Source organism: Sarcophilus harrisii, chromosome 2 (genome assembly GCF_902635505.1).
Source record: "Sarcophilus harrisii chromosome 2, mSarHar1.11, whole genome shotgun sequence".
Classification (NCBI taxonomy): Eukaryota; Metazoa; Chordata; class Mammalia; order Dasyuromorphia; family Dasyuridae; genus Sarcophilus; species Sarcophilus harrisii.
This window is the reverse complement of record NC_045427.1, coordinates 127,535,506-127,561,988: the sequence shown is the minus strand read 5'-3', so window position 1 is coordinate 127,561,988 and position 26,483 is coordinate 127,535,506. Positions and strand designations below refer to the sequence as shown.

General features: G+C 35.7%; 1 protein-coding gene across 3 annotated transcripts in view; it reads left to right on the top strand.

Annotated features, from left to right (window-relative positions):
* The window catches only part of ZMAT4 (zinc finger matrin-type 4), a 542,554-nt gene that overhangs the window by 131,264 nt on the left and 384,807 nt on the right, over positions 1-26,483 (top strand). The gene's annotated exons all lie outside the window — the stretch shown is intronic.

Below are 26,483 nucleotides of genomic sequence, written 5' to 3'. Positions count from 1 at the left end.
TCTTGAGCTTCTTTTGTAAGCTGGTATGGTGAGTTTAAAGCATGTCTCCCTTTAAAATGTCATATAATGGTAGCAATTGATAGGTAGTCAATCCTAACACTGGATGCATCCATTGGATATGTCCTATCAATTTCTGAAAGCCATTTAAGATGTTTAGCTTCTCTGTTCTTAAGGAAAGTTTTAATATGGTAAGCACCTTAGGATATACTTCATATCCTAAATACTGAAAAGGAGCATGTCTTTGAGGTTTTTTTCCAGGAACTATATGCAATTTGTAGTTCCTTAGTGATTCTATGGTCTTTTGTCAACATACTTCTAACATTTGCTCCTCATCATTCGTGTAATGTAATAGCATTACTTTTGGAAAGGCTTTTCTTACTGGAGTAAGAGCAGCAACAACATACATTTGACACATAGTAGGGCTCTTTTTCATTCCCTGTGGCAAAACTGTCTATTCATATCTTTTATAAGGCTCAGCTAAGTTAATGCTGGGCACTGAAAAGGCAAATCTTTTCATATCCTCCTTATGTAGAGTGATAGACTAGAAACAATCTTTAATGTCTATAACCCAAAGAGGCCATTATCTAGGCAATTGAGTAAGAGATGGAAGTCCAGTTTCCATAGTTTCCATCTGTTCATTTACCTTTCTTAAATCAGTCGACATCCTCCATTTTCCAGATTTTTTTCTTATAAAAAACCATGGGAATTCCAAGGACTTAGAGAAGGTTATAAATGTCCTTGGTCAAGTTGCTCCTGTACTATATCTAATAAGGCCTGCATTTTATTGTTAGCTAAGGACCACTGTTCTATCCACACTGGTGTATCAATTTCCCATTGAATAGGAACAGGTGAAAGCGTTGGCAGGCCTTCAACAGCAGCCCTGCCTAAAAAGCTGAAGTACTCATTTTTAACCCTAATTGTTATAAAATGTCTTCCTCACAGATTGATGGTTTTTTTTTAACTATAAAAGGAGTAAAAACTCCTGTTTCATCTTCAAAAGTCCATTTCAAAGGGGTAACTTCAGTTGCTATTGATCCTCTTATGCCAGACATGTAGGTGTCTGCCTTAATCTTTGGCCAGTGACTGGGCCAGTTGGCACTTCTAATGACTGTACGATCTGCACCCATGTCTACCAATCCTTTTAATGGTATGCCATTCATATAAATAGAGAGCATAGGTGGTCTGCTGTAATTGCTGTGGTCCAGAATATTCCTGGATTCTGCTGCTTGGAGTCAGAATCTGGGCAACTATCACTAGATTGCTTATTAGGATTCTGTATGCGTAAACCTGATGCTTCTTCTGGTTGATAAATCACACCTGTATTAGTGACTGGGATATTATCTACACATTCCCCAGTTTCCCACATAAGTGTATGGATGGACACTGTTTTGTAAGTACTCTCAGGAGGTGAAATGGTCAAGTCTGCTGTGCCTGGAGGCAAGAGATCCATAGGCTGGAGAGGAGCAGATTTCATTTCTCCAGGGGATATCTCAGTTGTCCCAGATGCATACAACTCTATTCTCCCCAATTGTAATCCCTTTCTCCCATAAGAATGCTTCCTGGCTGATTGGTCATGTCTGGGTATTGAACTTCTAAAACAGGGGTCCTCAAACTACAGCCCTTGGGCCAGATGCAGCAGCTGAGGATGATTATCCCCCTCACTCAGGGCTATGAAGTTTCTTTATTTAAAGGCCCACAAAACAAAGTTTTTGTTTTTACTATAGTAGGGCCCTCCAACAGTCTGAAGGACAGTGAACTGGCCCCCTATTTAAAAAGTTTGAGGACCCCTGTTCTAAAGGCTCTCTGGGTGTAGCATTGGCTGCCATCATGCCCCAAGTGCTTTTTGCCTTGGGCCTTGGCCTGGGCCCCCCATTCCATTTCCCTGAATCAGTCTACATTCTGATGCCCAATGGAAACCTCTGTTGCATTTTGGACATGGGGTTTTGGGTCTTGTTCTCTCACCCTGTTTTCTCACTCTGTCTTTATGCCAACATTGAGTTTTCAAATGCCCTACTTTACCATTGAAAGAATTGACGAGTCTTTCTGGAGATCCCTTGCCAAAAGGGACCCTGTCTTCCCATGTTTGGATCTTGGGAACTCTGCATCATAGCCTGGCTATAAAACATGTTTGTGCCCACTGTGGTACAGCGTTTTATAATCTCCTCTAAAGGAGCATCCTGTGTAGTTCCAGTATAATTCTTCTACAAACCTCATTTTCTTTAGCAAGTTGTCTTACCATAATTTCTGTTGCTGCATTTTCACCAATAGTTTACGACAGCTGTCTGCAGACGTCCCACAAAATCAGCAAAGGATTCATTTGGCCCTTGTGCTATTTCTGTGAAAGCTTCTCCTCTGTCTTGTTTTCCTGAGAGAAGTCCCATAATTTGATAGCAGCAGAAACAATTTGCTCATATGTTGCTATGAGGTAATTGATCTGTGCTGAAGTATCTGCCTAAGGACCTACACCTGTAAGTTGGTCACAGGTGATTAGTGTATTAACTTCAGTTTGCCTATTTCATTGGGCTTGTATCCTATAGAGTTCACTCTATTCAGAAACCCACAATTTTGTCCAAATTCTAAGCATGTCCTTGCTATAGATTTCCAATCACTGAGGGTTAAAATTTCATAAGCCAAATTCTGTAATAACATTGTAACATAGGATGATGTAGACCCATAATGAATGCAAGCCTTTTTCAGGTCTTTGATAATTTCTAGATTAAAAGGAGTGTATCTTCTCCTTTTTTGACCTGAAGAGTTAAGCTGTTCAATAACAGGATAAATTTCTATTCTCAAATCAACTGTATTCTGCTCTTCCTCTTTGGCTTTATGTAGTGCCCTTTTGCAATTCAAGTCATGGGGGGTGGGAATGGTTGCTAGAAGGGGAGGTGCTGGTGATGTCACTACCCCTCCCACTCCTCCTCCTCCTCCCTCCACCCAGGAGGTGAAGTTGATGAGGGAGGGTCAAGAGCCTGTTTGGGTGTAGGTGGAGTTGAAGCTGGGCTGTGAGAGTGAGAATTACCATGCCCTTTAAGTTCACTTAACTCCTCAAGCCTTTCAGTGATATTTTCAATACCCTCTCCCTTCTCTCCCTCTTTTCTTTTTTCTAGAACTTGTGGGATTCTTTAAGGCCAATTATATTATGTTGTATATATAGAATGCTTCCTTAGAAATTGAATCAGGACTTTTACCATTGTAATAGTCGCATAATTGATTTATTAGCTTCCAATTATCTACCTCTATTTCTTCTTCCTTGAAGAACCAAGGGGACGTGCATTCTAATGTTTCCAAGAGTCTACGGGTCTGGTCCCAAGTTACAAGTAAACCTTTCCTCTTTATTAGTCAAAGCATGCTTTCTATAGAGCTCCCGCGGGATGGGGATGAGGTGAGGAAGAATCTTTATCTAATATCATTTCAGATAGAAAAGGAAAGTTATTAGTTTAGCCCTTAACAAAGTAAGTTCCCTGTTTGTATATTTCAATACTCACCCTATTTCCTGGTCAGAGGGACTTCTTCACTGAAATTAGCTCCTTGGTCCACGCTCAGCACCAAATGTAGAGTACAGGCTAGCTCCCTGGAGGACCTCAGGGTCAGCCAGAATAAGGATAAATTAAAGTTCTTGGTCTTTAGGAAGAGAAGTGAAGGAGGCAGGCAAGTTGCCATGTGGCTTGCCAAAGATGTATTTTGGATTCTGGAGTCTGGAGTCTCCAGCCTCTCTCTTCCTCATCCTGCAGCCAAGTGACTCTGACTTCTCTCCCTGCGCCCTCCAATCCTTGCCTATGATTATTTTACTATCAAAACATTCAGTAAGCACCAATGGTAAGGAGAGCCGTCATCCAAATATATGCTAATAGAATCATTGTCTCACATCAAATAGGTAGCCTTAAGTGCTTGTTTGTCTGATTCAGAGTTTCAGCCCTCTACAGGTTTGAACTCATATCACCTGATATCAAGTACTCTTCCTTTTCTTTTCTTTCTTTTCCTTTTTTCTTTTTTTCCTTCTCTTCCTTTCCCTCTCCTTCTTTCCCCTGTCTCCTCCTTCTCTTATTTTCCCTTTCTTTTGTTTTGTTGATGCTTTCAGTTTTTTTATACCATTGTCACTTCCCAGTAACTACTATGCCTTCCCTATGAACTCTTCATAGGAACAAAGAAAGACAATTAAGCAAAACAAACCACCACTGCAACAACATCTGACAGCTTATGGAGCATTTCATACTTGTAGTTGACAATCTCTCTGCAGAGAGAAGGCAAATGTGTTTTTCATGAGTCCTTATTCAGTCATTGCATTTAATTTGTATTTGAATGTCTTTTAGTGTTACTTTCATTTACATTATTGTGAACATTACATATATTATTTTCTTGGTTCTGCTTTTTTTGCTCTATATCATTTTATATGTCTTTATCTGTTTCTTGGATTTCTTGGATTCATTATCTTGTAACATAATAGTATTTTCATAGATCATATTGAGCTTTCTTCCCTTATGTATTATATGTTGTTATATGTATTATATGTTATTGCATGGGTTCATATGTATTATATATTTTGTATTACAGATGTTTATGTATAGATAAACACATACACATATAAGTATACATAAATATATACACATATGTGCATGTGTATATATCTATATATGTATAGATATATACACATAGAATTATTTTCCTTTGCTTTACTAACCTTAGGAATATGATTTTATAAGTCTTTATATTTCTCCATAGTCTCTAGTATAGCGATAGACTTATAGAATGGTGCTGAATAAACAGATTTTTGTTTTATTGATTTTAAGATATTGATCCTATATAGAAGAATAGATGGCATGGAGAATCCTGTTACTGTAAATATTCATTTGATCTCAAAGATAACAATTAGAAAAGTGCCTTAAAATTGGAGGTGACATTTTTGTGATAGTAGATAAAGAAGGTTCTTAACAATGTTAGAGAACTGTCCACATGTCTATGAAGAGCAGGTTCACATGAGAAAAGAATTTAGAGAATGAAATTTTGAAGTAACAACATTACCCATAAGTCTAGCTTCACTGGCCACAGTTTGGGAATGGGAAAAAAAATATCAGTATAACTCAGTCCCCGAGACTGTGAAAACTATCATCATACTTCCATCCATTTAGTGATAGGCACATTGGTCCAGGGAGGCTTCTGAAAACCCAATTTTCTTGCTTTAGCTATTTTGACTGGCCTAGAAAGGAATACTGACCTTATAAGTTTTTGCTTAATATAAAGGAACAATTGACAGGGGCTCTATTTTAGTCTTTATTGGACTGTGAGGAGAACCCAATCTCAGCTTTCAATAGGCAGATACAGAAATGTGAAAAAATAGTTCCCCAAACCTTTGATGGTTTACATTTGGTAATTTTCTTGCTCTCATGAGTTATTTCCTTTGTCTATTCCCCAAGAGATTGCCCCCTCCTCTCTTTTCAACCCTCCTTTCCCTTACTTTCTTTCCTTTCCTATCCTAATTTCCTGAGAGAAAGTACAAACTGGGAGATTTTAATAAATGGATTAGAGTTGAGGGTATTATATTAGGTTGTGTTTCTGTGTCCCTGCAAGCCATAACTTAGTGCATGTAGCCAAATGTCTTTCCTCCAGGATCACTTAGATTGATGGGTAGCCCAAGTTGATCAATATAATAAAATACATAGGTTTTGATTCATGGTAGTTGTTCAAGGAAAATAATATTAGGGAAAGCTGTGTGAATCAAGAGAGGGCTTTTAATATAACAGTGTGCCTAATTTCTGTGGGTAGGGTCAAAAGAACACTGATTGAAAATTAGGGTTCTGATGGCTCTGAGTGTCTAGATAGCAAAGTTATTTTCCTATAGGATCATAGATCTTGATCAGCGGTTCTTAATCTGGAGTCCATAAACCTTAGGATACCTGGATAGATTTTTAAGGGTTCCATAAAAAATTAAATCTTGGTTTTCACTAACTTCTGAGATTTAGTATTTTCTTCTATTATTTAAAATATTATTATTATATAGTTTTAGATAGCCAAAAAGTATACATGGATCAGAAAGATTAAGGATCTGGGATCTAGAAAACTTCAGTTATCTAGTCCCTAGTTTCTTAAGCTATGATTTATAAGCTCATATGGGACCTTGTAACTGATTGTGGGAGTCACAAAATTAGGATTTATTATCAGTAAATGTTTGATTTATATAACTATGGTGTATATCTATATATCTGAGGTTACATAAAAATTTCTCAGCCAAAAAGGAGTCATACTAGTCGAAAACATTTAATAAACCCTGAACTCTAGTCCATCTCCCTCATTTTACAACAAGGAAACTAAAACCTTAAAAGGTGAACTGATTTGTTTGAGTTCTCATATAGAATAATATCAAAGATGGGACTTAAACTCAGTTTATCAGGTTCAAGGAACACTGCTTTTCTCATTCTGTGCCAAGTTGGCTCTATAGGAAAGAGGGAAGGAAACAAGCATTTTTATTTTATTTATTTTTTGTATATTTTCAGGACTTTCTTGTTTTTCACTATCATCTTTTTTATTTAAGTTTTTTTTATTTTCAAAACATATGCAAAGATAATTCTCCAACACTGATTCTTGAAAAACCATGTGTTCCAATCCCCCCCCCCCTTTCTCCTTATGTCCTCCCCTTCATGGCATGTAATCCAATATATGTTAAACAGTAAAAATTATATGTTAAATCCAATGTAGGCATACATATTTATACAATTATCTTGCTGCACACGAAAAATCAGATGTAAAAGTTTTAAAAAATGGGAAAGAAAATAAAATTCAAGCAAACCATAACAAAAGAGTGAAAATGCTCTGTTGTGATCCACCTTCAGTTCCCACAGTCCTCTCTTTGGGTGTAGATGGCTTTCTTCATTACAGGACCATTGGAACTGGCCTGTGACAAGCATTTTTAAAGCTACTGCTACATGCCAGACTTTATGACAAGTGTTCTACAAATATTATTTCATTAAATTCTCACAACAATCCTAGGAGGTAGGTGCTATTATTATTCCCATTTTACAGATGGGGAAACTGATGCAAACAGGTTAATGGACTTCTCCAGATCACATAACTAGTGAATGTCTGAGACCAGATTTGAATAATAGTCTTCCTGATTCCGGGCCCTGTGTTCTATCCACTATGCCACCCTACTGTGTCCTTGAACTTACTCTGGATTTGGGAGCAAAAAAAGATGGGAGAACTAGCCAATTAAGATATGTCCTGAAAGCAGATAGATAGGTAGAGTAGCAAATGTTAAAGACAAATTTTTCACTCCTGGGGTTCTGTGGGCATTGACACTACTTGACTTCCTCAGGATGATAAAAGGCTAAAACCTGCCTAGAATTGAGATAAACTGAAAGTGTAATAATCTGTGCCTATTAACTCTTGAGTTGCCATTTCCCTTCCTGTTTCCATTGTTACTTTGCATTTATTTGATATTTACTTATATCAGTATATTTTGTTTTCCTCAATAGCTTTCATTCTGGATAGAGACTGTTTCTATTAAGTTTCCATACTGCCAGAATCTGGAATAGTTTTTGGGATATAGTAAGCATTCAATAAGTGCTTGTCAGATTAATGCTATGGCCCTGGGTATAAAGCTATTTCTCAAATTCTGCACTTTTAGGGCTAACTTGGAAATATCCACATGCACACACACATTCCTAACATCCAAGATTTTATCTGGACATATTGTGCTTTGTTCCCATGTTTTTGTATAAAAATTGATTGTATTGGGTGATTTCTCCATCTTCAGCCTAGTTAGAAGCCATCAATGACTCCCTTAAACATTATTTTCCTTTTCGATGGACCCCAGACATGACTTTTCATTTGCCGTCTCCAGGCCTGGGAGGTACTTACCTCTTAGAATCCCTAGCTTCCTTTAAGATCTTCAGGTAACATAGAAGTCTTTCCTGAACCATTACAATTGGAGAGGCCATCTCTCTCCTTCAATTACTTTAGGTTTATTAAGCTGTGCATTTCTTCCTCTGGTAAACGTAGGTTCTTCGATACTAAGGATTGTTTTATTTCTTTTCCTGTAATTCCAGCACTTATCATAGTACCTAAAAACACAATAAGGGTTAGTTGAATTAACAGAAAATTGAAGACTCTACTTTCTAACACAGACCTAGACCTTGTTGACTGGTAGAGGGATCGTTTGAATATACTCAGGAATAAACTGAGTTAATTTCAGTTTGTGCCACTTATGAGCCATCCCTTCTGCAGAGATGCAGTCCAGATGTTGTTATTTTAGGCAATTCACACCAAATAAAAACAAATTTTAAAAATTTATTAGAGGCTAAGTATGAGAATACCATCTAAACATAGCTTCAAGAGTGAAAGGATACTTCATTTTAAAACCAACTGGTCAAACATCAGGGCAAGTTTTGGCCAATATACATGAATTAGCCTTGGTTAGGGTATCTGTCTCAGCAAATGAACCTCCTTTCCATTTCTTGTAATCACTCCCATCAGAATGATATGCTACTTAATTGTTGATAGGAGTAATACTTTGGTGCATGTTGTTTGCATTGGAGTCTCCATTGCAGAGACACCTTAATTCCTATGCAGTCTTTTTCCCCATATGACCTTCATAGCACATCTTTTCAATGCATTAGATTCCTTTCCTTTTATCTCGGAGGCACCATTATACCTCAGAGTGCCCATCTGTTGCGTCTCTTTCATGACATATGACTGATCCACCTTATTTTCCAGTCATGTATTTTCCTGAAAATGTTTTTATATCACTTCTTGCATAGAATTCATCAGTGATAACATGTCGCAACCTGCTTATGCCAACTGTGCACCTGATCCTTGTTCTTTGGGTTGTTCAGAATAACCCATTTATAATAACTAGGTTATTAATAATTCTCTTGAGAATATGGTGCTCTATGCTTTTGAATTCTATAATATATATTTATGTTAAGAGATTGGCTTTCCTAGAAGCAAGAATTTTGAAATCTTTGGGAAAAAAACTACTGTAGTTTTCCAATTACAGTCTCTGCTCAGGTTTTCCTACTCATGTCTCGATTCTAGATTCTGCTCATTATCTGAATGTAGACAGACATATGCCTGTCTAAGATGTAAGTATATGTGTACATATGTGTCAATATTTCTATATTATCCATATACATGTATGAATATAATTAAGTATTTATGTATCAGAACTAAGAGAACATATGATACAAATTATAAGCAGCATGGTTTTTTCATGCACTTTGTTGTGCACTCTTAGATAGCAGCTATGTATTTCACTAAGGAGGTCTTGTAGCATTCATGATATAATTTCATAATTCATTTCATTAGATTGTAACCATGCATCTCTGCTTCTTGAAAGGAGTTATGCACTTGATATTATTGCTTTCCTCAAGCATTTCCTGACATGAATAGAAATTGGACTTCCTTAGGGGTCAGTTCAGAGTACTCTGAGAATCTGTTTCCCTGGTTGTTGCTATTGTTCCTTTTGCTGTCATTGTTTTAATCAGCACAACCCTTTCATCAGTGATCCTTTACAAAAAAAGGATGATTGGCCCAAAGCCTCTATGTGTGTTTTAAAAAGTCATTCTAGGTTGATCAGGTTCAGATGCAACTGGAACCATTGATTTCATGGAGAATTTTCACTTAGTTCTCAGCCCAATACTTCCCTCCCCCCACCTCCCACCATACCTTGGCAAGCATAAAATTTCAAAATATTGAGTTCTTTGTCCTACATTTCTCTTCCATATGGAGTGTTCTTAGACTGTATTCTCCTAAGATGCTATATCTGATTCACAGTTTTAAAAACGGAATCTGGAGGCCATCTAAAACATTTTCTCTCTCCTTTTAAACATATTTTTTGGTTCATTTGGGAGCACAGCATTTATTTTGGGAGAACCGAGTGAGACATTCTGGTCACAAGTCTGGCCTAGAGAATCTGACATTTGATAATCAGTGCTAAAAAATGTCGTGAGTGCCCATGAATATACTTGGTCCAAAGGTTTTTCCACAGCTAGTATTTATGGTATTTTTTCCAACCGTTCAAGATACTTTATGTAGAATGGTGGGAATTACAACTACATGGTAAACTGCAAACTTAATTTTATATCTACCATTTCTACTGAAGGAGAGGATCATAGCATCACAAAATTGGAAGGGATATCAGAGGTCATAAATTGCAATGTGTCCCTGAACAGGAATCCTCTATTGCAATATTCTTTAAAATGGCCTTCACTGAAGGAGAGCCTATTATCACTTGAAGTGATTTTACTTTTGGATCAATTATTTAAATATATTTTACACATGTATATCTATCTTTTGTCTTTTTGTTGTTGTTTTTTAGTTGTTTTTCAGTCATTTCATGTCTGACTCTTCATCCCATTTGGGATTTTCATGTCAAAGATATTGGAGTAAGTTTGCTGATTCCTTTTCCAGCTCATTTTACAGATGAGAAAACTGAGGCAAACAGGGATAAATGACTTGGCTGGGATCACACAGCTGTCAAGTATCTAAGGTCAGATTTGAACTCAGGAAGATTAGTTTTCCTGAGTTCTGCCAAGTTTTCTATACTCTATATCACCTAAATCTTTTATTTTTTATATCTTCATTTCTTTTTTTTTAATTTAATAGCCTTTTATTTACAGGTTATATGTATGGGTAACTTTGTAGAATTAACAATTGCCAAACCTCTTGTTCCAATTTTTCACCTCTTACCCCCCACCCCCTCCCCCAGATGGCAGGATGACCAGTAGATTTTAAACATATTAAAATATAAATTAGATACACAATAAGTATACATGACCAAACTGTTATTTTGCTGTACAAAAAGAATCAGACTCTGAAATATTGTACAATTAGCTTGTGAAGGAAATCAAAAATTCAGGTGGGCAAAAATATAGGGATTGGGAATTCAATATAATGGTTTTTAGTCATCTCCCAGAGTTCTTTCTCTGGGCGTAGCTGGTTAAGTTCATTACTGCTCCATTGGAAATGATTTGGTTGATCTCGTTGCTGAGGATGGCCTGATCCATCAGAACTGGTCATCATATAGTATTGTTGTTGAAGTATATAATGATCTCCTGGTCCTGCTCATTTCACTCAGCATCTGTTCGTGTAAGTCTCTCCAGGCCTTTCTGAAATCATCCTGTTGGTCATTTCTTACAGAACAATAATATTCATATACCACAATTTATTCAGCCATTCTCTAACTGATGGGCATTCACTCAGTTTCCAGTTTCTAGCCACTACAAAGAGGGCTGCCACAAACATTCGTGCACATACAGGTCCCTTTCCCTTCTTTATGATCTCTTTGGGATATAAGCCCAGTAGTAACACTGATGGATCAAAGTATATCTTCATTTCTAAATATACTCCTGTCCTCTCTTTCTAGAGAGTCATTATTTATAATGAAGCAAAAAATTATTAAAACCAATTAATATGTTGATTATAATTAATCATATTTGCAACATTCCATATACATCCTCCATTCTTTTACAGAGAAGGGAGGGATACTTTCTCCTCTTCTTTATGATTAAATTTGATTATAATTTCACAGTGAGAAAATTCTAATTGTTTATAAGTTTGTTTTTTCCCATATCACACCTACATCTACCATCATATGATTTCTATCTAGTTCCCCTAATTATCCCCATGCAGCCAAAAAGAATAAGTCATATTCTTCTTATGTATGACAACCCCCCAGGTACTTGAAGAAACCATTATCTGCTGCTATGTTCTCTTTTTTCAACTGATCTACACATGACATGGTCTTTAGGTCTTTCACCATTGTTTGTTTTTCCTAGCACTTTGCTGGCACTTAGCACTCAATAGAATAGTCCACATATGGTCTGACCAAGACAAGGGACAGAAAAACTATTACTGTTCTCATTTTGAACTTCATAGCAATATTCTAATGTATCCTTAAGTATTTACTATGTTCAAGGCATTATCCCAGGAGCCGAGGATACAAAGACAAACAAATAAGCAAAACCCAATACTTGTCTTCAAGGAGATTATGTTCTATTAGAGGGATACAACAAAGAAAGAAATAAGTAAATATGTGGGAGGTGGGAAGAACTTGAGGATATGGAATGCTTCACAAATGTGTCTTCTTGCATAATTATCATGCCATTAATTTTCTCTGTATCATTCTAAGTTTAATACATGCACTGTTTCCATGGTTCATTCAATTCAATTCAACAACCATTACATCATTATTACTATGAACTAGGCATTGGTGTCACAAAAACAAACAAAAAAACAAAAAAAAACTATCCCAGCCATAAAAAGGCTTTTATGTGTATGTCCTTTGAATGGAGGAAATTTGTCCCATTCTCTCCCTCTCTGGTTCTTTTTTTTTTCTTCCTGCTGTTTAAATGCAGCCATTTCCCAAAATTCTCATCCCAGGTTTCTCTCTTTTCTCTCTCTTTTCCTTGGCAATCTCATTCACCCTCATGGCTTCAATGAGCACATTTCTGTAAAAGACTCATAAATTTCTATTTTTTGACCTCTCTCTCTCTCTTGCCCTTAGGCTTGAGTTTCCCTCTGGTTAGTAGATATAATTATTTAGAGATCCTTCTAGGAGCTTCAGTTTAAACGTGTTTAAATCAATTTGTTTCTCCTCATACTTTAAACCAACACTTCCCTCCAGTTTTCCCATTTCAGTCAATGATTTAGTTATTTTTCTAGTCATCTGGTCTTAAAATTTAGACTTTTTTGGAAGGGGAACATTATGCTGTATCCACTCCCATCTCCCAAAAGTTTGATTCAGTTTTGTGAGTTTCATGATGTGATTACTGTGATCCATATCTAGAATAATTTTTGTACTCTCTGAAAACTATAAATTTGTCAGGGCTACGAAAGGACATAGATCATCTAGTTATGTGGCTGGTGAAGTTTATTGCTCTTGGTTGTGGACCATTAGAAGCAACTCCCCATCAGTAAAATTCAAATTTAATTCAAATATTTATTAAGTAACTTGCTATGGAGAAGGGTGGTCTTTTGGAAAGAGTGCTGGAGGTAGTGGTTCCAGGTATGAATAATAGCTGTCTTTATGTGTGACAAACTTTGGCAAATCACCTCATTTTTTTTTCCTTTTTCTGATTCCTCATCTATAAAATAAAAGTTTGGATTAGATGACCTTTGAGGACCCTTATAATTCTAAACCTGTTGTTTCATGAGCTGTAATTTTATGTGCAAGTCCTGATGCTAAGTGCAAGGGTTCTAATCATAAAATAGTGTTTTGGATAGGATTCTGGACTAAGAGTTGGGAAAGTCTGAGTTCAGATCCAGCCTCATTCACTTCCTAGCTGTGACACTAGGCACATCACTAACATCTGTTCACTTTGATTTCGTCATTTGTAAAAAATAAAAAAAAAAAGCAGTTACATGCCAAAGTTGTTGTGAGGGTGAAATGAATAATATTTGTAAAGTGCTTTGCAAAATTTAAAGTGCTACATCAATGCTATTATAATTATTTTAGCAGTTATTATTAATGATACAAAGACAAAGATTGTAATGCCAGAGAAACTGAGGCAAGATAGAGATTAGAGAGTTTTTATTTGAAAGGAAGAGATTCTGCTGGGGGCATGCTGCCCCCAGGGCTGATGTCGAAAACATCCAGCTGCTAATGTGTGCTTCCCATGAAGTATATATACACACGTGGCTCAACTACAGAGGTAGACCGAGGCAGGGGCAGAGACAGAGCACTGAGAGCAAGAAAGGACTATCAATCCAGTTCTGACAAGGTGAGGAGAGGCATCGGACATTCTGAGGATGTCTAAGGACCAAATTGGCTATTACACAGAATTCAGGAATAGGCTTCAAAGGTAGGCAGGCAGGATCAGGTCAGGGCAGATTGTAAATACAGCTTATGGAATTTGTTTTACTTTAGAGACACTTAAAACTTCTGAGTAGAGAAGTGACATATTCAGACATATATTTAGGAACATACATTTGGCAGCTAGGTTGAGAATTAATTGGAGAGGGGAAGAGACCAGAAACAGAGAGTTCATCTAGGAAGTCTCCTGACCCCGAAACACTGTAATGTTCAATTGGAGCTTTCTAGAAGTAGAAGAAATGAGTTGCTTTGGTAGGTAATGAATCTTACATTGCTGGAGGCTTTCCAGGTGAGGGCACGTGACAACTTGTCACATTGGTGATAATATAAAGCAGATTTCTTTTAGTTATAGTTTGAACTAGATGTTTAGGAACAAGTACTTGATGATCTTTGAATCCCACTTTTTTTTTTCTGAGATTGGGATTCTGGTTCTTGCTCAGACACACATTGAAATAAGTAGTCCATGAGCCCCTATCACTTCAGAGAATCTAGTATTTCTGTGGGCTTCTAGTTCTATACAACTGCATTCATAACCATTAGGAAGATGTTAACATTTATTTTCAAGCAGCTTCTTTAGAACCCTGCAATAAAAAAGCCAAAACAGGCCTTTATTTTTTCTTTGCATTTACCCTTAAGCTGCATTTTCATTAAGACATTTGCTTTGCAAAGTGCTATAACTCTTTTCTTACTGAAAGCTTTATTGTTTTAGGTGTTCACAAAATATCCTCCTCTTGATCTAAAATTCTTAAAACTGAAAAAAAAAACATAAGAGAATAGCACTATAATGGAGCTTCTTTATAATGTTGTTGCTATGTAACTGTCCTAGTCTTCTAGGCTTACCATTGGTTGTCTACCTTTGCCTTACCATTAGTTGTCTGCTCAGCTTTTCATCCTATTTAATTCTTGAGAAGTAACATGGAAGACAGGAAAGAAAGAAAGAAAGAAGGAAGAAAAGAATAAAAGAAAATTAGGAAGAAAAGAAAGAAATAAGGAAAAAAAAGTATTTATTAAATGTGCTAGATGTTGTAATTCTTTTACAATTTATCTCATTTGATTGCATAGGAATCACCATTATTATTATCCCCATTGTACACTTGAGGAAACTGAGACAAATTCAGTAAAGTGACTTGCAAAGAGTCACATATATAATAATATGTTTGTCAGGATTTTATCTTATTGAATGATAAAAAAAAATCATTATGCTTCAAGCAATTCTATTCCATTTTGGAAAGCTTGGCTCGTTAGAGAGTTTTTGCTTATATGAATTCCCAATTTTTCTTCCTTGTAATTTCTATCCTTTAGTCCATGTTTAGTTTTTTTATATTTATATAACCTTAATATGAGACTTTTGTCAGAGAAATTTGAGGCAAAGATTTCTCCTTAAAATTAGCTGGTGCCTTTGTAATTTTTGACTATATTAATGTTATGTAAAACTTTTAAAATTTTATATAATAAAAATTTATATTTTATCTTCTGTGATTTTTCTCCCTATCCTTTGATTGGTCATAAACATTTTACTTATCCACCATTGAGGTTATTTTCTTCTTTTCTTTTCTAATATAGTCATATTATTATCTTTTTATCTCTATATCCTGAATCCATTTGGAACTGATCTTAGCATTTATTCTGAGTTATTGGGCTATACCTAGTTTCTGCTACACTGCTTTCTAGGTTTTCTAGTAGTGTTTATGGAATAATGACTCCTTATGCCATTTAGATTGACTATTTGGGTTTGACAAACTTTACACTTTGATTCTTATCTTATGTACCTAATGTGACCGGCTGATTGATTACTCTTTTAAAATTGATACCAAATGGTTTTGGTGGTTATTATTTTGTAATATAATTTGAAGTGTTGCTAGACTCCTCTTCTCTTGCAACTTTTCATTGTTTCCTTTGAGATTCTTGATTTTTTGTTGCATCAGATAAATTTCATTTCTTCCTTCTCCTCCCCTGCTCTACAAAATAATACCTTGGGTAGTTTGATTATAACAATCAAACTTGGAGCTGTAACAGTACCAAATACATTAATTTAGATAGTGTTGTCATTTTTTAATTAAATTTAACTGATCTATCTTTAAGCAATTCATATTTCTCTAATTATTTGGATTGTCTTTATTTGTACAATATTTTTGTATTTTTCCTACAAGTGCCTACAGATAGACTCCTAATATTTTTTATACTATGTAATTGTTTAAAAAGGATTTTCTCTTTCTGTTTCTTTGAATTTGGTGGGTGCTTTAGAGAAACACTGATGATTCATCTGGATTTATTTTATATTCTGATTCCTTCCTGAAATCATTATTTATTTAAATTAAATTTTAATTTACTCTTTTGCACTCTCTTGATCAAGAGTTCTTAACCTGGAGTCCATGAATTGTTTTTACAAATATTTTGAAAACTATGTTTCAATATAAATTATTTCCTTTGTTACCATGTATATTTTATTTTATGTATTTAAAAACATTATTCTCAGAGTCAGTAGGCCTTACTAAATTGCCAAAGGGATTCTTTGCACAAATATATCATCATGACATCTTCAGAAAGTGATAGTTTTACTTCCTTTTTTCCTAAGACTCTTCTTGCTTTTTTACTCACTTGTATTATTTTTATATTTATATGATATATGTTTGTATATGTATATATTTATAACATTCATATCAACATGTAAAACAGCAGTATTGATAACAGGTCCTGATTTTACTAGACAGACCTTAGAGCCTTTTCCAGTTATGTTATTTTGGCACTTGGCTTTAGATATATAATACTTAGCTATTAAAAAAGTCAATTTACTCCTATGCTTTTGAGTTGTTTTTTATTTTTAATGAAAATAGGTATTGGGTTTGGTTGAAAGATTTTTAGCATCTGCTAATATAATCATATAATATTTATTATTTTTTCATTAATACAATTTTCTATATTTATTGTTTTTCTTATATTGAATGTACTTCATATTTCTGCTACAAATCTGACTTGATCATAATCTTTTTAATATATTATAGTCTTTTTACTAATATTTTATTTAACAGTTTTGCTTACATTGTTATTAAGGATATTTATTTATAGTTTTTTCATTTTGAATATGTTTGATTATATTTGCATCAGAGAGTGAAGTCAAATCAATAAACATTTATTAAGTCCATATGATACCCTGATACTATACTGAGGATACAAAGAAAGATCAAACTAGTAACTACCTTCAAAGAATTCACTTTCTAAAAGGGTTGACAATATGCAAATAACTATAGTAACCAAGAAATATACTGGGTAAATTAGATATATTCTCAGTGGAAAGACATGGATATTGAAAGGGGCTAGGAAAAGCTTTGCATAAAGTAGGAGTTGAGCTAAAACTTGAAGGAAGCCTGGGAAGTCAAAGAGAAACAGTGAAAAACCAGGAGGGAGAACCTCCAGGCCTGGGGGATAACCAGTGAGCTTGAGTTGTATGTTAGAAAGACCAGTGTCAGTGTATCATAGAGTAAGTGGAGGAAGGGAAAATGTAAAAATTCTTGAGAGGTATGAAGAATTATGATGGGTCTTAAAAACCAAGCAGAGGACTTTATGCTTGACCCTGGAGCTGCTGATGTATAGTGAAAGGGGAGGAGGTGTTGATGACATGGCCAAATCTACATTTTAGGAAGATTCACTTTGGTTGCTGAGTGGAGGATTGATAAGAGTGAATAGAAACTTGAGTCAGGGAGAACAACTAGAAGGATGAGGAACTGAAGTCTACACCAAGATAGTTATTATGTCAGGAAACATGGGGATATATATGAGAAATATTATGAAGTAGAATAGCCAGGACTTTGTAAAAGATTGGATATGAGAAATAAATGAGAGTGAAGAGTTAAGGTGATGCCTAATTTGTGGGTCTGACTGGCAGAGTGGTGGTGCCCTTCAAAGTACTAGAGAAGCTGGAAAGAGGGGAAGGTTTTTTTTTTGGGGGGGGGGAAGATAATTTGGTTTTGCACATAATGAGTTTACAATTTACAAAGAAAATCGTTTGAGATTTCCAATAAACAGTGGAGATGTGAGTATGTGGTTCAGGAAAAGGTTAGGGCTGGCTAAACACATAGGAGACTTACCCACATAGAAAAGATCATTTAATTTATAGGATCTGATAAAATCGCTAAACAAGATCTTATAGAGGTAAAAGAGGGCCCGAGACAGAGCACTGGTGATACCAGTGATTAGTGGGTGTGGCCTGGATAGAGATCCAAAAAAGAGACTGAGAGACAGCAATCAGATATATAGCAAGAGAGAATTGTCACAATATCTAGGAAATGAAAGAGTATCAAGGAAAAGTAGGTGATCAATAATATCAAAGGCTGCTAAAAGATCAAGAAGGAAGAGGATTGAGAAAAGATCCATTGAATCTGGTAATTAAAATATTGTTGGTAATTTTGGGAAAAGATGTTTTAGTCGAAGGGTGATGCCAGAAGACCTGCAGAGAGTCTAGAAGAGAATAAGAGGAAATGAAGTGGAGATGTCTAATATAGATGGATTGCTCAAAGAATTTAAATACAAAAGGAAGGAGGGATGTGAGGAAATAGCTAGTAGGGATAGATGGATCAAGTGAGAGTTTTGTTGTTTTGTTTTTAGAATAGGAGAAACACGGGTATGTTACTATGTAATAGAAAAATTGATGATAGAGAAATTGAAATTTACTGAGAGAGTAAGGATATAGAAGGGGAAATGTGCTGGAAAAGGTAAGATGGAATAGGATTACTTGTGCCTATAATGGGGTTTACCTTAGCAAAGAAGAGTCACCTCTTTATTTGAGATAGGTGAGGGAGAAAATAGTGGAAAATATAGATGAGAGATGTGAGATGAGCAAGAGAAAAGATGGAACTCTTAACAACTAACTTCTTTTTGTTTTTAGTAAAATTTGAAGCAAGATTCTTAGTTGAGATGGTGGGAGGAAGGTATGCTTTGAGAGATTTAAGGAAAGATGAAAAGATTTGCAAAAGGTTCTGTGGTGAATGGGACAGTAAATCAATTAAGGAGACACAAAAAGATTGCCTTGCTGCAGTGTAGACCCGGTTGAGATTATATAACATAAATTTGTATAGGAAGAATCCATTCTATTCTTAATTTTTTAAGAAAATAGAGTGTATAACATTGGAATAAATCATTATTTGATAGGATTTATTTGTGAATTCATCTGACCCTATGTTTTTTCATGGAAGTTCATTTATGACTTGTTCAAATTATTTTTTTTTTATGAAATCAGGAAAGTATTTAAATCCACTTGTTTTCTTATTCTTGGTACTTTAGTTTGGTAAATATTCAAAGATTCATCTAAATTACTATTAAATAGTTATTATATTTATCAAATCTCTTTTTTCTCTTTAATTTTGTTAAATTTTCAATGGAAATAAAATCAAGAAAGTCCCTAAGCTACTGAAACATAATTCCTTATGTCTTGGATAAATTTTAGAATCTTTTGTGACTTGGTGTGGGGTAGTTCAAAGCTATTTTGTAGTATTCTGCTATTTAGGAATTTTTGTAATTCTGTAACAATTCTCTTTCAAAATATTAGTCAGAGATCATTATTTCCTCATTGGAATCACGCCTTTGAGGACACCTAAACATTTTTTAAATCTCCCACTTGAGGCAGCTAGATGGCCTAATGGATAGAACACCAGCCCTGAAGTCAGGAAGGCCTTGAGTGCAAATGTAACCTCACACACTAACACTTCCTAGCTAAGTAATGCTGGGCAAGTCACTTAACCCCAATTGCCTCAGAAAAAAAAATCCCACTTCTTTTTTTAGTGGGATATTTAACTCACTTGGGCTTCTTCTGAGAACATTTTTGTTATAGCCTTAAATGAAAATGGGAATTTTATCAGTAAATAACCTCCCACCCCAAGTATCAATGCTCTAGGATTTGTATTGCCTTTTCCTAGTATTTATTCTTCTTTAGAGAAAGTTAACAGCTGGGTTTATTTTATTTTATTTATTTATTTGGTGTTGTGTTGTTGTCATATTATTCTGTTTTGTTTTGACTGGTCTTCTCATCTATCTTCCAACTTCAAGAAGACTTTCCTATAAAGGAACCAATATGGTTAGCATATTTTAAGCATGTTCCTTAAGAGCTATAACTTTTACACATTTCTTTGGCAGAATACCCATTCTTAAAAACCATAAAATTAATTAATAAAATGCATATGGCAGAGAATTCAAAACTCATCTGAAGAAGAGCTAATTAAAGATGAAAAAAATCAGCTCAATATAAATTTAGAAGGTCAAAGACAGAGGTTATGAGTCAGCTTGATGTTAGCAGACAAACATGTGAGAAGTGATGTCACAAAATATTGCTTTTTTCAAGTAATTCAAATGCCATGTGTTTAGATATTTCAAAGATCCATGATTTTACTAGTGGGTTCTTCCTCCTTTCACCCTCAGAGATTGTTGTTTGTCCTTCATTCTAGAAAGGGACCATGACATCAGGGTGGTAATGCCCTGACATGCAAGTTAATCGGATTTATTAAAACATAGTGACACATTAGTATATGATCTTCATGAGTAACTTTGACCCAAAAATTATTTTCCAGTAGTTAATGCTTTGTTGATGAGTCTCTTTGCACATTTAAAATAGATCAGACACAGATGGCTTAAAGGGGTCTGTACATAAAGCCTTTTGATCTTAGTAGAACCTTTCTATAATCAGCTATTATCTGGACCAGTGCCTGTGGACTCCTCCTCTTTCCTTCCTATTTCCCAGAATAATGAGCTTGCTTTCCTGGTAAGGAAAGTAAGGAGCTGTGAATACTCAGTGGTGATGATAGGCACTCAATTTGTGTTTTGCTGGCATAGTTTTCGAGCACCTAGGATCTCTTCCATCTAAAGAAAAGTCAGTGGAGTGTACCTTCAGTAGAAGAGTAGATGAAAATCCATCTGATAAGCTATTGAGAAAAAGCTTCTGCTGATCAGAAGGGCTGAGATCTTCATTTCTTATTATGAAATCTTATGTTACTCTTTCTGGTGACTATGTGAAAGGAATGTAAACTAAAACTAAAGAGATAATTAATAGTGTAATACTGCATAATCTCAGAGAACTAATGAAAGACCTTGCCCTGTGGCATTAGGACTTTCAGAGCTTCCTTTAGAATTCTTGGCAGTGCCATAGCTAAATGATTTCAGTGAATGGTATTTATGAGCTAATCAATATTCTGATTCTGTTGACCGTCAAGGGGAGTTTTGAAGTTAATCTGCCGTCAGTTGAGCACTATAGGATATGGAATTTTTATGAACTATTTTCTCTGTAAAGGAATACTAAGAATGGCTTACAATATTAGTGCCTTAAAGTCCAAAATGTGCTTGTCCAGAAAAGCAATCCTGTAACTAAAATATTAATGTGCCAGAAATGCACATACTCTTTTTAATAAAAATAATACCCTGCTCTGGGCATAAGGTTTAGAGGGATAGTCCTTGAATCTTTAAAAAAAAAAATTCATGCAGTATCCCTCAGGCACCATGGTACACCTGCAGTATAACTGTTTTTTTTTTTTTTTCTAACACCATCTATCCTAATCCATTTTTCTTTGCATTCAAATGCCCATAATTCAAGTGGGTCTTGTAATTTCCCACAGGGGAAAGAATTCTTGACCTGTGATTCTTTTGTTTTCCTCACACTTTTTAAGTTAGCGTATGGTCTGAGACTGCTCTGATTCATACGAGAATCAATGAGCCTTCAAACCTCTGTAATTAGAGGTGTCGCTCTTCACTCATGACTACCTCTAAGTAGAATCCTATTGAACAGACCACTGGAATAACTTTTAAATGATGTCTAGGGGCAAGTAGCACAAAATGATCCCTCAAATAAACTTTTTGAAGCAGAGACTCTGGATTCTAGTTAGAAGAGGCCCTAGGTTATCACAATACTACTGTTGGGGAGATCACTATTATAGACAGGTAGGCAGCTTTCAGGAAGGGGAATGTAATTAGCTAGTAACTTGCTATTTCAATGAATTCTTTTTGCTAACTACATGCTAAGATCTATTGTGTAGTTGATATTGAAGTAGAACAAATGCTCTCAGCATCCTTGAAATTCATTGCCTTGGAATACCCAGTTACCCTGCTCTGAACACAACACTGTTCCTGAAGATTGTATTTTTAATAACTCAAGTATACTAGTGGGACTTCCTAATAAGGTCCTTAAATCCAATCCAGAAAAACAGAGGCCAATTACACAATTCTAAAGGACCTATAATGTATGATGCATTATTACCCAAAGACTATAAGTCAGACTTATTATGGAGCCTATGATTGAAGTTCCTGACCTTGGGTAGAATAGATAAAATTCATATAACAAGGAAAAATAGAAAATGTTCATGAGCTGAAGCTGCAGATAAGAGGAGAGACTATATCAGCAATAGGCAAAACTCTTACTCTAATTTTTGCTATGCCTGATACTGTGTACATGGACAGGTGCTGTCTACTCAACAGCTCTGTCTCTGTGATGATTATCAATTCAAAATTTAGGAAACACATAGCACTTACTATGTACAAGTCACTGTTCTATGTACTGGAGATTAAAAAAAGATGGAAAAACAACAAAAACCAAAAAAAAAAAAAACTGAGCTCCTGCTTTCCAAGACTTTTTTCTTTTTTTTATGTTTTTTTTTTTAATTTTCAAAACACATACAAAGTTAATTTTCAATATTTACCCCTATAAAACCTTACCTTCCAAATTGTTCTCCTTTCCTTCTCCCCACTCCCTTCCCCTAGATAGCAATCCGATATAGGTTAAACATGTGCAATTCTTTTAAACATCTTTCCACATTTATCATGCTGCACAAGAACAATCACATCAAAAAGGGAAAAATGGGGGGGGGGAGCAAGAAAACAACAAAAAAAGGTGAAAATACAATGTTGTGATCCACATTCAGTCCCTGTAGTCCTCTCTCTGGATGTGCAGATGGCTCTCTCCATCATAAGTCTATTGGAATTGTTCTGAATCACCCCATTGTTGGAAAGAACCATGTCCAACAGAGTTGATCATCACATAATCTTGTTATTGCTGTGTACAATGTTCTTATCACTTCACTTAGCATCAATTCATGTAACTCTCTAGGCCTCTCTGAAATCATCCTGCCAATTGTTTCTTATAGAACAAAAATATTCCATTGCATTCTTATACCATAACTTTTTCAGCCATTCTCCTACTGATAGGCATTCACTCAGTTTCCAGTAGGATTTTATTTTTGTAAAGGAGAGAATATATCTCTCATCTCTGTCCTTCCACCATTTCCTTCATTCAGTAACTATAGTTACTTATAGTAAACTATAAGGAGTAAATAATACTCCTTATTACTTTTAGAACCAAATATATTGTTCCCTGTTTGGCTTTTAAATCTCCTTGTAACCTGCCCTTTCTTTTCCAGTCTTATACCTCATTCCTCTCTGGTTATATGGAGCTTATTGTTTCTTGAATCTAACCTTTTGAGCATTAGCACTGCCTCTCCCCCATGCTTAGAATTCTCTGCCTCCTCATTTCCACTTTCTTGTTTTCAGCCTTCTTTAAAATTTCAGCTAAACTCACACACCTTCTTCAAAACAAACAAAAACCAAAACAATATGGAAAAAAATAAACCTTCAACCAATAGCCCTTAATCTTTGTCCCTTCCTTTTGAATCTATCCCTAATTTATCCTGTATATCTGTTTGTACATAGCTATTTGCATATTGTCTTCTGCATTAGTCTGTGAGCTTCTTGAGAACAGAGAATGTTTTTTGTGTGTATGTGTGTGTGTGATGTGTGACTTTCTTCGTATCCCCAGTACTTAGCACAATACCTAACACTTGCAAGGTGCTTACTAAGTGCTTGTTCATTGTCTGAACATGATTTGGATTAAACTACTGAGATCACAGTATACAACATTATAAGAGCAAATCAGAAATCCAAAGAACTCTAGTACAACTTGAGGAGCAGGGCATCATTTTTAGGTGGGGGAAGAAGGAAATGACAAATGAACTGATACTTGAAAGAAGAGATGGCTATGAACAGTTAAAGATGAGACGGGATATCACCCCAGCCATGAAGAATCACTAAGTATACAAAGACATAATTAAGAACATGCAGAATTTGAGAAGAGAAAAGCTAGCAGATCACTATAGCTGAAATGTAGAAATTGTCAAGTGGAATAATATGAAATAAGGCTGGAAAGTGAAATGGGAACTACATTGTGGATGCCTTGAAGATTAGCATCAAACTTTTGTGTTTTGTCCAGAGGCAATATGGAGATATTGAAGATTTTTGAGCAGGTGTATCATATCATCAGGTTTTACAAAAAAAATTGTTTTTGCAACTTTGAGAATAAGAAATCAATATGCAGATGTTTTTATACGCCAGGCACTGGGTTAAGCACTGGGGACACAAAAGATAAAATTAAAAAAAAATCCTGCCCTAAAGTGGTTTGCATTGTCAATAAGGGAGAGAATATGTACATATGAAATACTTTTTTTGCTGTTCAGTCATTCAGTCTTGTCCAATTTTTCATGACTCCATGTGGGATTTGCCTCTTAGCTGCCCATTTAAGTGTATTGTTGTTCAGTCATTTTAGTCATGACTTATTCTTTATAACCCCATTTGGGGTTTTCTTGGCAAAGATGCTGAAGTCATTTATCATTTCCTTCTCCAGCTCATTTGAAGATGAGGAAACTGAAGCAATCAGAGTTAAGTGACTTGCTCAGAATCATACAGATAATAGTACTACTAGGACTGAGGAACTAAGGAAAATGAGTCTCCCTGACTTCAAACTGGCACTCTATCCACTGTGCCACATACCTATCCAACATAAGTGTATACAGACTAGACATATATAATAAATATATGGTAGTTAAGGGAAGGAAGGACACTAGTTCAGGGTGTGAGGGGATCATGAAAGGTTTTATGTAGCAGGTGATATTTGACTTCAAGGAAATCATGAAATCATGGAAGTTAGAAGCATGTACATTTGAAGCATAGTGGATAGTCAGTCCAAAAGCATCAGGAGAGGAGATAAAACTTTTTGCATGTTCAGACTGAGAAGGCGGAGAACTAGAGCAACTGAAAGTTGCAAAGAAGAGAGTGGAAAAAAGTAGGGTGAAAAAAGAGAATAAAAAGAAAGGGACAGGTGTTAAAGCAGTACATGGCAACTATTTGGATGTATAAAGTGAGTGAGAGAGAAAAATCAAAGCTACCTTAGGATTTGAACCTTCGTGATTGGAAAGATGGAAAGATTTTGGTCTCTTTGGTGCCTGTAAAGGGCTGAAACTCTGAGTAGGTGCACTGGAATCAGACAACTGAGCACTTAAGGATAATTACCCATTGGACAATACTCTATTAGCATATGCTTGAAAATGGCCCTTCCCACTATCTAGCTCTATCTTTTGGTATATACAGATAATTGTAGGAGGGTTTAGGGGGTGGAGTAAGACAAGCCCGATGCTTGTCTTTTGCAGGGGATGAAGAGAAGAGAGGTTGTAGAGAATTTGTGTCCATTCTCCTCATTTCTCTTCCTAAAGACCAAGAATAAAGACCAAGGACTTTTACTCATCCTCACTCCAACTGATTCTAAGGCATCCAGGGTGCTAACTCGGTCTTCACAGGTGCCCTAAGGGCTTCCTGCTCTACCAGGTGGCTAAGCCACTGTTCTAAGAAGGGGCTTCAGTCCAAGCTGGACACATATCCAGTGGGGCTGCTCAAGCAACTTCCTCTTCTGTGCATGTCTGAAGTAAGGGAGGGGAGAGAGTAGTAATAATTCAGAGGAGAAAACTCATCTTGCTAGGCTATCAAAAAAGAACATCTTTGGTAGGCTAGTATTGATTACAAGTTTTCTATACTGTTGGAGAATAAATGTCAAATAGCCCTGCTGTATCATCTCAACATTTTAGGATATGCATTTGTTGGGAGGAAAATGTAATTAAGAACCCTATTATTTAAGACAAAAATATTAATGAAATGTGCTACTTGTTAAGAAAGAGCTGACTATCTTTAATCCACAGAAAGATGTGTACTTAATGTAGTCAACAATTCCGCAAGCTGGATTGGGCTTGCCTGATACATACAATAATATTCTAAACATGACAACTTTACATGGTTTATATAATATAGAAACAATATTTCTTAAAAACAGGATTTGAGAAGTTCTGATTTTAAGTAATCTGGGACATTTGCTGGGTGAGATTGAGAGATAGAGACAGACACACAGAGAGAGACAGAGAGACACCGATGGAGACAGAGAGACAAGAGAGAAAAGATATACACACAGAGAGAAAGAGAGAGAGCAAGAGAGACAGAGACCAACAAAGGGAGGAGAGAGCAGAGAACAGAGAGAATGGTGGGGAGGGAGAGGGAGAGGAGGAGAGGGGAAGCTAGGAATGTAGTAGAATGTAGTAGATGAAAAACATTTTTTCTTTTTCTTTTAAACCGTGCCATTGCTGTGAGACTTGCTTCTGTAATGTGGTATATTTTGGTCCTTCCAGAAACAGGTAAATGTGTATGTAGAGCATTGGGCTTGAAATCAGGGAGAACTGAGTTCATGTATGATCTCAGACCTTAACTAGCTGTGTGATTTTGAACAAATCACTTAACTACCATCTACCTCAGTTTCCTCAACTGTAAAATGGAGCTAATAATAGCACATACTACCCAGGATTGTTGTGAAGATCTTGAGGATGGGAAGAAAGAAGAA